The sequence below is a fragment of the Lytechinus variegatus genome, chromosome 1 (assembly GCF_018143015.1).
Source record: "Lytechinus variegatus isolate NC3 chromosome 1, Lvar_3.0, whole genome shotgun sequence".
Lineage (NCBI taxonomy): Eukaryota > Metazoa > Echinodermata > Echinoidea > Temnopleuroida > Toxopneustidae > Lytechinus > Lytechinus variegatus.
The window spans coordinates 36,503,139-36,520,321 of record NC_054740.1 but is presented as its reverse complement, the minus strand read 5'-3'; positions in this window follow the sequence as shown (position 1 = coordinate 36,520,321).

Below are 17,183 nucleotides of genomic sequence, written 5' to 3'. Positions count from 1 at the left end.
TGCCCTTTTCTAGAAAGATTTCTCTCCAGGAATTAGGAGACTGTTTTTGTCTCACCTGCGAAGCAGAGTGAGACTATAGGCGCCGCTTTTCCGACGGCGGCGGCGACGGCGGCGGCGGCGGCGTCAACATCAAATCTTAACCTGAGGTTAAGTTTTTGAAATGACATAACTTAGAAAGTATATGGACCTAGTTCATGAAACTTGGCCATAAGGTTAATCAAGTATTACTGAACATCCTATTAAAGTTTCATGTCACATGACCAAGGTCAAAGGTCATTTAGGGTCAATGAACTTAGACCGTGTTGGAGGAATCAACATTGAAATCTTAACCTGAGGTTAAGTTTTTGAAATGTCATCATAACTTAGAAAATATATGGACCTAGTTCATGAAACTTGGACATAAGGTTAATCAAGTATCACTGAACATCCTGCATGAGTTTCACGTCACATGACCAAGGTCAAAGGTCATTTAGGGTCAATGAACTTTGGCCGAATTGGGGATATCTGTTGAATTCCCATCATAACTTTGAAAGTTTATGGATCTGATTCATGAAACTTGGACATAATAGTAATCAAGCATCACTGAATATTTTGTACAAGTTTCAGGTCTCATGATTAAGGTCAAAGGTCATTTAGGGTCAATGAACTTTGGCCAAATCGGGGGTATCTGTTGAATTACCATCATAACTTTGAAAGTTTATTAGTCTAGTTCATTAAACTTGGACATATGAGTAATCAAATATCACTGAACATCCTGTGCGCGTTTCAGGTCACATGACCAAGGTCAAAGGTCAATGAACTTTGGCCGAAGTGGGTGTATCAGTTGAATTACCATCAAAACTTTGAAAGTTTATGGATCTGATTCATGAAACTTGTACATAAGAGTAATCAAGTATCACTGAACATCCTGTGCGAGTTTCAGGTCACATGATCAAGGTCAAAGGTCATGTAAGGTCAATGAACTTTGGCCATGTTGGGGTTTTTTGTTGAATAACCATCATATCTCTGTAAGTTTATTGGTCTAGTTCATAAAAAGTGGACATAAGAGTAACCATGTATCACTGAACATCTTGTGCGAGTTAGAGTAGTATTCAAAGTCAGCACTGCTGCTATATTGAACCGCGTGATGCAGGTGAGACGGCCAGAGGCATTCCACTTGTTAAACAAAATAAGCTTGCCACCACTGCCATATTTCTAAGAATAAAGCTGAGCTGCCCTCGAAATGTGTGACCAGGGTTGGGCTAAATCACTTTCTTCAATTACAGTTACAATTACAAAATTTAAGAAATGTTTAATTACAATTACTTTTCAATGAAATTACATTTTTTCAATTACAATTACTTTTTATAAAAGTCAGAAATGAAATCAATTTGTATTATGTACATAGTACCACCTATTTCATCATAAAGTTACAGAGATTCTGACAAGATGAAGGGTAAGGTTAAAAAGCACGGATTTTGCTTGCTACTCTCCATTTGATGCCGAAGCATTTGACGTGAAAAGGGTCATTAAATTGAATCATAAATTCAGAAAGTTTATTGGAAAGTAACTGAATGTTATTGACAGTAATTAAAAAACAATTGCATTTCTTTCAATGACAATTACTTACCCTTTCAAAACTTCAATTACAATTGCAATTACTAAAAAAATGTAATTAATCCATTACAATTGCAATTACTAAAAAAAATGTAATTACGTTATTGGTCAATAAACTTGTAACTGAATCCAACCCTGTGGCTGACGATACATTTGCTCCAGTCTTGATATTTCAGAGGGCATAGGGTTAGAGTTGGGATCAAAGTAGTGTTTTTGGTTCAGAGTGATGTAAAGATAAGGGATTAGGGCTTATCGAGTTTTGGAGGTTAGGTATTATGTTTGGCGTAACATGCAGATTTTCCATCGGAAAAATTGTTGCCGGAGCAAATGTCATGGCACCTCAAAATGTATACGCTTTGAGATTGAGGTAAGGTCTTACACCCCAGTGGCGAAAAGAGTCTGGATGTATAACCTCCAACTTGCACTTATTTAGAAGTTGGTCAACTATCTGGATTTCTGATTTGACCACATGTATTCAATGATAAATTATATTATTTCAAACATTTGTGTTATATGATAATATTGCAGGGGAAAGCAGTCATCCCCCCCCTTTGTAAATGTTTCCTTTCAATTGCTTAGTGCTATTTTTGAAGACCCATTAAGAATTTGTAATGTGACAATATACTGTGTATTTTTGTATGAATCAAATATATTAATAGATATTCTTTTTTATAGTGCTCAATACATCATGGTAATTTCTCTAAGATATCATATTGGGTGCTTTCCTCAAGAGCAGAGTATTAAACATATTGCAAAGTGCCCGTAAAATAATAACGGAGACAAAAGAAATATTTGTTATTATTTGATGAATTGGAATAGCGCTTATAGACTTAGATTCAGTGCAAATGAAATATCCAATGTTGAACTTCGTAATATTGAGTGATTTCTTTTTTTAGTTGAACCTGGAAACCTCATTTAAAGTCCGGGAACAAAATAAATTGGTGTATCTAGAATTATTTCAAGGAAAGCACACTATGCATACACTGATGCTTTTTATGTCTTTGTAAATGATGTATAGTTTATTTGATATTTGAATAAATATATTTGTATTTACCTTTTGATAAAAGACTGATTAAAGCCTGTTATGTGTACTGTCGTGCCTGTTGTACTATTGCATTAATTCCCTTGGCTTTCCTTCAATATCAAATTTGGACCTTTGTGAATTATCTTTGAGTTAATCTTGCATTTTTGGAAACCACACAACCCGTGCCTACTGCTATTATTTTACTATTTCATTTGCCTTTACCATTCATAAACCATATCAGAAAAAACATTTTTTTTCGTATTCTTGCTTGTGAGATGGGAAGGGTGTTGACCCTTTCCTTCTTTGTTCTATTCTTGCTAACCTAATGGTCTAGATTGATCGATTTTAGTGAACTATTAATCAACATTTTCCCTTGTGGGAAAAGCGGCATTGTTACACTTTCCAGTTAAGTGTAATGCTAAGTCGGCAAAGTGACAAGTCGTTGACGTCAGTCCCGCTGTATTTAGAAAAAATCTCTTTTGTGCGTAACCTGATCACTCTGAAGTGGTTTGCTCTCATTCCACATTGCTTTTAAACTAAATCCACTATGACTGACCGGTTTATTCCGTTTGACGAACTCCTGTTGGTCTGGTGTTGATGATGATGATGTTGTTGATGGTGAGGATGAGGATTATGATGTTCGTACTGGTGATGATGGATAGTAGTGGTTACGCTGGTGCTTGTGGTGATTGGAATTGCTGATGATGATGATGGTGGTGGTAATGGTGGTGGTGGTGATTGGCAGTGAGGTGGTGATGATGATGATGATGATATTGCTGATGATGATGATGGTGGTGGTAATGGTGGTGGTGGTGATTGGCAGTGAGGTGGTGATGATGATGATGATGATGATATTGCTGATGATGATGGTGATGATGATGATGATATTGATGATGATGGTGATGGTGATTGGCTGTGATGGTGATGATGATGATTGTGGTCGTGCTGGCGGTGATATTGATGATATTGATGATGATGATGATGATGATGATGATGATGATGAAGATGGTGGTGGTGATGGTGGTGTTTGGCAGTGATGGTGATGATGATGACGATGGTGGTGATGGTGGTGGTGGTGATTGGCAGTGATGGTGATGATGATGACGATGGTGGTGATGGTGGTGGTGGTGGTGGTGGTGGTGATTAGCAATGATGGTGATGATGATGACGATGGCGGTGGTGGTGGTGGTGGTGATAGCACTAATGATGCTGCTGGTGCTGATGATAATTGTAAGAGTGTTGAAAATGGTGATCAGGCTCTGAAGTTGATGCATAACTGATGGCTGGCATCATTCACATTTGTATGGAAAACATGTTTTGGTTCCTCCAAAAAGTGGAGAATTAAGATTAATAACCTTCAAAATATCTTGTTTGTACTGTTGGTGTGAGCATTGTTTAAGGATATTCTAACAAAATGGTTTAGCTCCAGTTAGATTTTCATTAAAAAATGACATTTGTAGCTAACTTTGCAATTTGGGGTGCTGATTTAAAACATTTAGGTTTCCACTTATTCTGAGCACGCTTTCAGCCGCCATTTTGAAATTCAAAATGGCCGCCGTTTTAAGATGCAGTTGTCCATAGATATTATTATATCTCTTTTGTCATATATCCTGACTTCTTTTCCTGAGCTTTAAAAGTTAATAAAAATAGTGGCAATACTCCTGTTTGTGATACCAATGATTTCATTTAAATCGTAACTTTTATTGTAACTCGTCAAATTGAAATAGCTAAGTTTTGTCTTTTATCTTAATCTTTTGAGCCATTACAATCCTTATAAATGGTGAAAATACCCATGTTAGTTGGACTAAAAGTGTAATTAGATCGCAAATGTCCTTCACACTCACTAGCTTGGCTGCCATCTTGAATTTTGATTTCAATAAGGCTGCCATCTTGAAATGGGTTTTGTCTGTTATATTGCGACATGTGAGCTATGAAAGTAATGTTGTTGAAATATATCCATGAATATAATACCAAAGATTTAATCAGATCACAAATTTAATTTGTTTTCAACTTATAAAGCTTCGCTCATGTTGCACTGCCAAAATGACTATGGCCGCCATCTTGAAGTAGGTTTTGTCCTTTATCTCGATCGTATATAGTGAGCTATGAAATTCATATAAAATGGTGGCAATAGGGCCTAATCACGTTTGTAAAACAAATTCATCTTTTGCTGCCATATTGAAATTTTATTATGGCCGCGATTAATATATAGTGATGTTTCGTTTTATATCTTGACCTACATGAGAGCACATGATGGATAATTATCACTTATATTAGTGAAAAAAATACTTACAATATCTCTTTCAATATATCAAATGAATTAAACTTCAGTAATCGAAATATTATTTTGTCCACTGGCCTTGCACTCTCCGCTCAAGATTGGATTTGTTGAATCTTCAGCCGATGCGACAGAAGAGTAGGCAGACAAGTCATCTGCCGAAGTGGGTCCTCATGATGAGACTGGAGATCAATTCGCAGTGCACACAATCGGGCCACAGCTCCACAGGGGAAGGAACCCAAAGGATTATTTTCCTTCTCTCTTCCTTTGGCTGCATAATTATGGCAGCTACATTTTTGGTTTCAAAGTCTGCTTGTGATTTACTGCCCCCAAAGAGCTGTATCATGTGATGTTTCCCAAGACAGAGGCCACAGAACAGTTCTTAGGGGGGGGGGGGGGGCTGAGCCGAAAATAGCTAGGGCCTGACCATGCAAACTAATCATAATCAGATGGTCATTCTTACGTTTTTGAATACGGTTTTGAAAAAGAGGAACTGAAGCCCCCCTCCCCATTCTGCTGCCCATGAACGTTTGTATGAACTGCAGTTCTTGAGGCTAGCCTAGTCACTTTATCCTTTGACGGTTATTCCCTGCTTACAGTGTCCCTGCTCCAACTGACCATACAGTATCTTTGGAATCATGTCACCGTTCGCTTTTTGGTATATATATTTGTCCAGTCTATTTCAGTTGGTGATCAAGCTCTCAATGCCGGGAAGAGTACCAGACGTCCTGCCACTTGATGATGCAGATCTTCCGAAGACAACATTGGTTAACTGTTCCAACTGTTGGATGCGTCGGCGGTCATGAAAGTGGTCCATGTCTCAGAGGGTCTACAAAATCAATCTGGGTGGACCGTATGCTTGTAGACTTGTCAATTAAAGTCTATTCGTCAGTCGGCCAAAGGCCACACTTGCCTTTTCAACACGCTGCGTTATTTCAACATCCCGGGATTTCATGCCTACCCCGGTAGCAGAATTTTCCACACCCTTTATACCTTGGTCACATTTGCTCTACGGCAGCCGTACGGCGAGTCGAGAACAGCCGTTTTATTCATTTTTATACAAACCACCTATATGTAGCTCGTACAATGTTAAAACGGCTGTTTTCGACTCGCCGTACGGCCTCCGTAGAGCAAATGAGACCAAGGGGTATTACCTATGTGCTAATGATAATTATGATAGGTAGTGGTGCATTGACAGCCTCTGTTGATGGCTGAAACTAGGATTCGCGGTTTTTTTTTCAAGACCGATTGTTTAGACTGTGGGATGGTCGCTAAAATTGTGACTTTCCGTGGGGCGGCAAATACAACCACGGTTCTTGGACATGATAATATGTAAAATATTATGAGTGAATACATGCACAATGTTGCCATCGGTAAATTTTGCTCCTGACCTCAAAATTAAAATAATAATATGCAAAATCGTACCATTGATTCGACTGGAAATTCCGCCATTCACCCCGTGTGTTAAGGACTTCCGTGAACGCGCGCAAGCGTGCACAATGCATGTAACCTCGTTCGCGTTTTATTTTTTTTTTATTCGCTGTACATGATATACGTTATAATACAGAATGTACGATGGCGGATAAGATGTCGTCGTCTTCGTCGTGTTTTGACAGCGAAAATGACGATTTATCACTAGCAAATATATGCTACATGCACGTCTTACCCAAGGAAAGAGGGCCAGTAAATTCCTTTCAAGTAAAGAGCTAGAACAAATTTAAGCCTTTGTTGCATTCGTTGATGTAGACTACCTGGGACTTCAGAATAAAAATAGCTATTCGTGCAGCAGAGAAGTTTGCGATTGACTTGCATGCAGCCCGGCCCCGGGAGACCAGCCCGACGTCCGACCAGCATTTCAGCAAGATCCGAATGGATCAAAATAAATATAGATGTTCGATGTAGCTGTAGGCCTACCGCGTTTACATCTTGCCCAGAGCCAGGTCAAACATCGTTCGTATATCACCAGCATTGAGCAATAAAGCGATCGAAGGTAATTTGTTTTCACTTTGTGCTCTTGCATTTCATTCTCTGCAAAAGTGAAGCGGTGCAAACTTTGATGATTTTTGTATAGGTCTACATCTAGATTTCTTAATTGAGTCGATGAATAATGTGACTCATGACTTACTTCGTCTTCTATTCATAGGCTTGTAAATGTGGCGGTGAAGTAAGTCATGACATGTCACATGAGTCACATTATGTATCGATTCAATTAAGAAATCTCATCGGCGGATCCAGGGGGGGTGCGCAGGGTGCGCGCGCCCCCCCTAATATTTGAGCGGCGCCGAAGGCGCCGCTCAAAATAAAGAAAATAAAAAAAAGTAAAAGAAAGAAAAGGCGCCGCTTGAAAAATTAAAAATAAAGGAAAGAGAGGGAAAAGGCGCTGCTTAAAAAAAAATTATACACAGATATAACATTAGCAACAGTAAAGGAAAGACTATCCCCAGCAAAGCGTAATCATCATCTTCCTTATTTTTTCTTTTAACTACCCTTTTCCCAACAACTTCGCCGGTAGCAGTGCGCTACCTGCATATAACTGGCGCCAATCAAGAATAATCAGCGCCACCTTAATCTAAATCGACGCCGGACAAGAATAATCAGCGCTATTTAGTTATAAATCGGCGCCAGTCAAGAAAAATCGGCACTGCCAGAGTCTTAACCGGCGCCGATCAAGGATAATTAGCGCCACCTAAATCTAAATCGACGCTGGACAAGAACAATCGGCGTCATCTGGTTATAAATCGGCGCCGGTAAAGAAAAATCGGCGCTGCCTGAGTTCTTAACCGGCGCCGATCAAGGATAATCAGCGCTACCTATATCTAAATCGGGGCTGGTCAAGAATAATCAGTACCACCTGGTTAAAAATCGGCGCCAGTCAAGAATAATCGGCGCCTCCTGGTTCTAGATCGGCGCCAGTCGATTATGGATTGCCGCTGCCTGAATCTTACGTAACGTCGGTAAAAATAATCAGTACTACTTGTTTAAATCGGCGCCGGTCAAGACAAATCGGCGCTGCCTTTGTCTTAACCGGCGCCACCTAAATTGAAATCGGCGCCGGTCAAGAATGATCAGCGTCGCCTGATTTCAATAAATAAGCGCTGGTAGAATAATGAAGAAGGGCCTATTGCTAAACAAATCTAGATCGGCGCCGCGGTCAAGAATGATCGTTTTGCCCTCCCCCAATAATTCCGCATGTGCAAAAACAATAAGATGGTAATGTTACATAGAAATCAGCAAACGAGATTGAGCTACACAACTCGTTCTTTATTAAAAATCGTGCTCAAATTATCAGATTGGAACATAAAAATTTTCAGCTCGCGCTTCGCACTCGCATCATTTCTATAGCAAAACCCCATACTTTTCATGATTAAATAGGTGAATAGAATGTCCCGTTTTTAGTTCTGAACCTCAAAAGAACACCCGCTTCGATTTGCAATAATCTTTTGTTGGATATAATCTTGTTCTTTATTAAAACGTACATTAAACTGTAATGTTTTCAGATCGAAATATCAAAATTTTAAGCTCGCGCTTCGCGCTCGCATTTCTTTTAGATACCCGTCTTAATCATTGGTACCAAGAATGCTTAGAATATCAAGCTTTCTGGTCAGAATATAAGTAAATTTCAGCTCGCCATCGGCACTCGCATTATCTGTGTAGCGAGATATGTATCCTCCTCATGAGTTACTACAAACAGTCCTAAACAGGCACCTTTTTCCTGTTTTCAGGTCAGTATACTTTAAAAATTTCAGCTCGCGCTTCGCGCTCGCATTAATTTGTCGGTGAAATATGTGTCTCTATCTCATGAGTCATGTATATCTATATGATATGAGTCATATATATATATATATATATATATATATATATATATATGCATGTGTGTGTGTGTGTGTGCGTGCGTGTTTTGACAGGGTCAGGCATTACCCCTTTTCTTTTTCAACATTTTCTTTTATGGCGCCGGTGAAGTGCAAAAATATGTGCGCCGCTCGGCAGTGCGCCCCCCCTTTCGCCAAAAGCTGGATCCGCCTATGAATCTAGACCTATACAAAAATCATCAAAGCTTGTACTGCTTCACTTTTGCAGAGAATGAAATGCAAAAGCACAAAGTGAAACAATTTTGGCATGGACAAAGATCGCTATAACAAGGATCACCATCTCAAAATCATCCTCTGTATCTTTTTCACCTTCGATAGCTTGATTGCTGGAATGCTGGTGATACGAACGATGTTTGACCTGGCTCTGAGCAAGATGTAACGCGTTACATCTATAACGTTAGTTTGATCCATTCGGATCTTGCTGCAATGCTGGTCGGGCTGGGCAGGAGCGTAACGGGTCGGTGGCCATGCAGGAGGGGCAAGAGCAAAAAAATCTCCGGTCTTATCAGGGGCAGATCCATGATTTTCCAAAAGGGGGCTAATTTTTCAGAGGAAAGTTTCGACCAGCCCCCCCCCCCAAAAAAAAAAAAAAAAATTCAACCAATTGACAAGCAAAAAAAATAAAAATAATGGTTTTCACCCACAAATGAAATATATTTCGTACACGAAAAAAAGGGTCTTCAATTTCAAAAGGGGGCACACCTTTGTTTTAATGGCATATTTACATTACAAATTTTAGTATTTTGCTTCTCAAAAGGGGGGGCAGGCAATGGCGTCATGAAGTAACCATTTTCATCGATCGAAGCGACGTTATCGACTGAAAAGTTTCCCAGTCTGCCGCCAGACTCATCGACCGCGTTGTAAAGTGTACCGACGACATTGCTCTTCAAATCGTCATCCAGAGAAGATGTGAACTCTATTCGTCAGTCGGCCAAAGGCCACACTTGCCTTTTCAACACGCTGCGTTATTTCAACATCCCGGGATTTCATGCCTACCCCGGTAGCAGAATTTTCCACACCCTTTATACCTTGGTCACATTTCCTCTACGGCAGCCGTACGGCGAGTCGAGAACAGCCGTTTTATTCATTTTTATACAAACCACCTATATGTAGCTCGTACAATGTTAAAACGGCTGTTTTCGACTCGCCGTACGGCCTCCGTAGAGCAAATGAGACCAAGGGGTATTACCTATGTGCTAATGATAATTATGATAGGTAGTGGTGCATTGACAGCCTCTGTTGATGGCTGAGACTAGGATTCGCGGTTTTTTTTTCAAGACCGATTGTTTAGACTGTGGGATGGTCGCTAAAATTGTGACTTTCCGTGGGGCGGCAAATACAACCACGGGTCTTGGACATGATAATATGTAAAATATTTTGAGTGAATACATGCACAATGTTGCCATCGGTAAATTTTGCTCCTGACCTCAAAATTAAAATAATAATATGCAAAATCGTACTGTTATATATAAGAATAATTGTAAAAGAATTTTAAAAGCAATTACATTCATCTATTAGTTATTTCCCTTTAAGGTTAGCCAAGAATTGTAAAGAACATTCAAGAATGTCTTTTTATTATGCAGGCCTTGCCTATTTAAAAGGCCAAGGAGAAAGTTCTTTTGGAAGAAGGGACTAGAACCTTCTATGGTGGTGACATTTTTTTAGAAGCTTCTAGATTAGATTGAAATTTGATATAAAGCTGCAGATTTTTCAATCACATCATCACATCATATTAGATCACACCATCACATCATATGAGAGCAGGAGATCACATCACATCATATGAGATCACTTCACCAGATCAGATCAGAGCAGTTTATGCATCAATGAACTGTTTGCAGTTATTTTGAGAGAGAAATTATCAGTTCTCATCGAGATCATCAACATCATCAACCTGTTCAATGAACACGCTTCAACCCATGGATTACTGAAATTGACTGTTAATCATCATCAACATCGTCTTCACGGACATTTCAACTCGTTGCAGTGACTCTTATTATTCATCGGACTTCAACCTCAGTTTCATCATCGCCATCATTGTGAATTTTCGCCAGTCAACTGGGATTTTATCATTTGGACTATTACTTGGATATAGCATCATCACTTCGGGATTTTACATCGGACACTTCAAGAGATTTATGTAAGATCATTATTTGTTTTATTTATGTATAATTATTTCCTGTAATAAAAAAAGAGGAAATTAAACTTTATACATCAATTTCTGATTGTTATTTGTTGCAGTATCGTAACAAATAATTTTGGGGGCTTGTCCGGGAAACGGAAACCAAATTTGTACGAGCCAAGGCAATTTGAAACTAAAAAAACAGTTTTTCAGGAAACAAAAGCCAATTTGAATTGGAAACATTTTGGAAATTTTTGGAAAGTTCTAGAATATACTGTACTGTGTTATTACGTGCTTGTATTTGTGTATATTCACTATGGCTACATTTGATGTTGAAGAATTTCTTGCAAAGACAGAATTGTCATATGATCATTTGAAGTCACTGAAGAAAGATGATTTGATAACAGTTTGTGATCATTTGGGTGTATCTCTAGCCCCAGGTTTAAAGAAGGCAGAGATAATTGACTTGTTAGCTAGTCACATGAAGCTTACAGAGGAGTCTGAAACTTCTATCAATATGTCAGAGGATGCTCAGATCCAACTGGCAAACATTGAATTGGAAAAGGAAAGAATCAAAGAAAACCTTGAAATGGAGAAAATAAACATTGAAAAGGAAAGAATCAGAGAAAACATTGAAATGGAGAAAATGAGATTGGAGTACCAGTTAAAGTTGAAAGAAATGGAGTTAGCTCATGCAAATACTAACTTTGTTAAAGATAAATCTCCCCAAGGCTTTGATGTGGCGAAAAATATTCGCCTTGTGCCAAAATTTGATGAAGAGGGAGTTGATACATATTTTGTGTCATTTGAAAAAGTGGCCAAGAGACTGAATTGGCCCGAGGAATACTGGACTCTTCTCCTTCAAAGTGTTTTCGTTGGAAAGGCTGCAAAAGTCTATTCTTCACTCTCTGAAACGCAATCATGTGACTATGCTACAGTAAAAGAAACAATTCTCAATGCATATGAGTTGGTACCAGAAGCGTACAGACATAAATTTAGGAACATGCAAAGACAATCAGGCCAGACGTATGTTGAATTTGCTAGGGAACAGGAAATGATGTTCGATAAGTGGTACAGATCACTGAAAGTTGACAAAGATTTTGTTCACCTTAGGGAAGTTGTCCTCCTAGAAGAATTCAAAAAGAGTCTTCCTTTTGGCATTAAATCTCACTTAGATGACCATAGAGTTACTGAAGTCAGTAAAGCAGCCATAGTAGCTGATGAATTTGAGGTCACACATAAAGGTAGTGGAGTTAGGCTTCCTTTCAAGAATTATTGGAAAAAGAAAGGAAAAGGGTCATTTGAATCCCACAATAAACCTAGTGAGGGAAAATATGCAAGCAAGGACAAAGACGCTAACAAGAATCAGGCTAGTGGGGGCACAGAATCAACCAAAAGGTCTGAGAGTCGTAGTTCCAAAATTTGTACTCATTGTCATAAATCGGGACATTTGAAAGAATCATGTTGGAAATTGGTTGGAATGCCAACCAAAACTAAGAAAGACATGGGTTTTGTCAAGCAAACAAGTGTTCCCTCGATGGAGTTTGTTCCATCAGAGCCCAATCGAGATGTTGAGAGTGTTTCTCTAGAATTTGCTGATAAAGTCAAACAGGTTGATGAAACTTTTAGAAGTTTTTTGCATGATGGTGAAGTATCCCCTTGTTCGACTGGTGCTGCTGGTAGGTCAGTGGTGATCCTTAGGGATACAGGGGCTGCACAGTCCCTGATGGTGCCAGGGGATTCGGCTCTTCCTCCGGAGAGTTCAGAGAATGCCAACGTCTTAGTTCAAGGTATTGGCCCAAATTTCATGTCGGTTCCTTTGCATAAGGTCGACTTAAAGTGTGACCTAGTTAGTGGTCCTGTGACTGTTGGTGTCGTTCCAGAATTACCCATGAAAGGTGTTGATTTCTTGTTAGGTAACGACTTGGCTGGAGATAAAGTTGTTGCATCTCCAGTGGTTTCGGAAAAGCCCGTTGAGGTAGCTGAAACTGAATTGTTGCAGGAAGATTTTCCAGGGATTTTCCCGGATTGTGTTGTTACTAGGTCTCAGACTCGTAGAGCTGAAAAGGATGATGCGGAATCTGCTGATGTAGAGGAGAGTACTGATGTCTGGTTAGCTGAAACCTTTTTCAAGGATTTGAATGGGGATAGTGTTGAAGGCTCTGTTGCTAACAATGGTAGTTTGTTTAGTAAATCCTCCCTTGTACAGGCACAACAGGCAGACCCAGAATTAAAAAGCTTGTCACAGAAAGCATGTTCTGAGGCTGAGGCTGATAAGGTTCCTGAGTGCTTTTATGTCAAAGATGACATTTTGATGAGGAAATGGAGACCTCCCCGGAGACCAGCTGATGAAGATTGGTGTATAATTCACCAGGTTGTAGTTCCTCCTTGTTACCGCACAGATATTCTGAAAATGGCTCATGAGTTACCTATGGCAGGTCATGTCGGTATTCGGAAGACAGAAGATAGAATTATGAGGCATTTCTATTGGCCTAAGATGCACAAAGATGTTGTGCATTTCTGTAAGACATGTCACACATGTCAGATTATTGGTAAGGCACAGCCTTCTATCAAGCCTGCTCCATTGATACCCATTCCTGCATTTGATGAACCTTTTACTAGGGTTCTTGTTGATTGTGTCGGACCCTTACCCAGAACGAGGTCGGGTCACAGATTTCTCCTGACGATTATGGACTTGTCTACACGGTTTCCAGAGGCGATACCTTTGAGGAGTATCACTGCGAAGACAGTGGTGCAGGCGTTATTGCAGTTTTTCACTAGGTACGGTCTGCCGAAGGAAATTCAATCTGATCAAGGGTCAAATTTCATGTCAGGAATATTTCAGCAAGTTATGAAGGAGTTGGGAATAAAGCAGATTAAGTCTTCTGCTTATCACCCACAGTCCCAAGGAGCGTTAGAACGCTATCATCAGACTTTGAAGACCATGATTAGGGCTTATTGTGAAGACTATCCCGATGACTGGGATAAAGGGATCTCATTCCTACTGTTTGCAACTAGGGATTCCCCGAATGAGTCCACAGGTTTCAGTCCATTTGAATTGGTCTATGGTCATGAGGTTAGGGGTCCCCTAAAGCTTATCAAAGAGAGGTTTATGGTTCAGAATGATGATGTAAACCTTCTAGACTATGTGTCAAAGTTTAGAGAAAGGCTCTCAAAAGCTTGTGATGTGGCTAAGGAACACTTGAAAGAGTCGCAGGGAAAAATAAAAGCTCATGCTGACAAAAATGCAAAAGAGCGAAGTTTCAAGCCTGGAGACAAAGTATTAGTGTTGTTGCCTTTGCAAGGTGAGCCCTTGAAAGCTAGGTTTAGTGGTCCCTACATAGTCAAAAAGAAATTGAATGATGTCAACTATGTGATCAGTACCCCTGATCGAAGAAAGTCTCAAAGAGTTTGTCATGTAAACATGTTGAAAGAATACTTTGAGCGAGAGGCTAGTCAGCCAATAGGTACAACACAGGTCAAAGAAGAAGAAAAACATGTAGATGTACATGAAGAAGAATGTTATGGAAAGACAGATAATGAATTGTCTTATACAGATGTATCTAAGAACGAACCATGTGGTGTAAAGTTGTCTAACTCAAAGATGTTAGGAAACATGGATGAGGCATTAAAACACCTGCCTGAAGATCAAAGAAATGATATATCTGGCCTGTTAAGAGAATATGAGAATATATGTAAAGACAAACCAGGTCGTACACCTTTAACTGTACATGATGTAGACGTAGGTGATGTAAGACCTATCAAACAGAATCCTTATAGGCTCAATCCAAGCAAGTTGGAAATGGTGAATAAGGAAATACAGTTTATGTTAGATAATGACATAATTGAACCGAGTCAGAGTAGTTGGAGTTCCCCCATTGTAATGGTTCCAAAGCCAGACGGCTCTCAGAGATTTTGCATTGATTACCGAAAGGTAAATGCAGTAACTAAGACTGACTCGTATCCAATTCCTAGGTTAGAAGATTGTATTGATAGGGTTGGAAATTCTGCCTATATCACAAAGATAGACTTGCTTAAAGGATATTGGCAAGTGCCACTGACTGACCGAGCCAAAGAGATATCAGCCTTTGTTACACCTGAAGGCTTGTTTCAATGCAAAGTCATGCCTTTTGGAATGAAAAATGCACCAGCAACCTTCCAAAGGTTGACAAATCAAGTGATTGCCGGACTTGACAATTGTGTCGTATACATTGACGACATCCTAATATACAGTGATACTTGGAATGATCATCTGAATCATTTGCGAGCACTGTTTGACAGGCTGGACAAAGCCAATCTAGTAGTGAATCTGATGAAGAGTGAATTTGCCAAGGCAAAGGTCACATATCTTGGTCATATGGTTGGTCAAGGGCAAGTGCTACCAAGAGAAGCCAAGATACAAGCTATCTTAGACTTCCCAATTCCCACAACTAAGAAAGAATTGCTCAGATTCTTAGGTATGAGTGGCTTCTACAGGAAATTTGTTCCAAATTTCAGTACAGTGGTTAGTCCTCTGACAAACCTGCTGAAGGCAAAAGTGAAGTATGTTTGGTCTGACGAATGTCAAAGATCGTTTGAGAAATTAAAGGCCATTTTGGTGAATGAGCCTGTTTTGGCAGCTCCAAACTTCACAAAGCCGTTCAAAGTGGCTATTGATGCATGTGATGTTGGAGTGGGAGCAGTGTTGCTCCAGGAGGATGAAGAAGGCATCGAAAAACCAGTGTGCTACTTCTCTAAGAAACTCAGTCGGTTTCAAAAGAAATACTCAACTATTGAAAAAGAGGCCCTGAGTCTCGTACTAGCCCTTCAGCAGTTTGAGGTGTATCTAACCAATGGAGAGATTACAGTCTATACAGACCACAATCCTCTTGTGTTTTTGGAGAAGTTCAAAACAAAGAATCAAAGACTGTATAGATGGAGCCTAATGCTCCAACCATTCCCTTTGAAAATTGTACACATAAAGGGAAAGAATAATGTAATTGCTGATGCTCTATCAAGAGTATAAAAAGTGAAATTATTCATGATTTTGACCAAGTGTGTCATTTGAAGAAAACATCTTTGATGTTCATTTATTTTAACATGTTCGTTAAGTACTATATTTTTGTACACGATAAATGTAAATGATTTATCAAGATGACTTTGAACAGTTAAAAGAAAAAGTAATCTTAAAGAAACCTTTACTACGGTAAAGCTTTCTTTTCTCCGGTGGGGGAGGTGTTATATATAAGAATAATTGTAAAAGAATTTTAAAAGCAATTACATTCATCTATTAGTTATTTCCCTTTAAGGATAGCCAAGAATTGTAAAGAACATTCAAGAATGTCTTTTTATTATGCAGGCCTTGCCTATTTAAAAGGCCAAGGAGAAAGTTCTTTTGGAAGAAGGTGCTAGAACCTTCTATGGTGGTGACATTTTTTAGAAGCTTCTAGATTAGATTGAAATTTGATATAAAGCTGCAGATTTTTCGATCACATCATCACATCATATTAGATCACACCATCACATCATATGAGAGCAGGAGATCACATCATATGAGATCACTTCACCAGATCAGAGCAGTTTATGCATCAATGAACTGTTTGCAGTTATTTTGAGAGAGAAATTATCAGTTCTCATCGAGATCATCAACATCATCAACCTGTTCAATGAACACGCTTCAACCCATGGATTGCTGAAATTGACTGTTAATCATCATCAACATCGTCTTCACGGACATTTCAACTCGTTGCAGTGACTCTTATTATTCATCGGACTTCAACCTCAGTTTCATCATCGCCATCATTGTGAATTTTCGCCAGTCAACTGGGATTTTTATCATTTGGACTATTACTTGGATATAGCATCATCACTTCGGGATTTTACATCGGACACTTCAAGAGATTTATGTAAGATCATTATTTGTTTTATTTATGTATAATTATTTCCTGTAATAAAAAAAGAGGAAATTAAACTTTATACATCAATTTCTGATTGTTATTTGTTGCATTATCGTAACAGTACCATTGATTCGACTGGAAATTCCGCCATTCACCCCGTGTGTTAAGGACTTCCGTGAACGCGCGCAAGCGTGCACAATGCATGTAACCTCGTTCGCGTTTTATTTTTTTTTTATTCGCTGTACATGATATACGTTATAATACAGAATGTACGATGGCGGATAAGATGTCGTCGTCTTCGTCGTGTTTTGACAGCGAAAATGACGATTTATCACTAGCAAATATATGCTACATGCACGTCTTACCCAAGGAAAGAGGGCCAGTAAATTCCTTTCAAGTAAAGAGCTAGAACAAATTT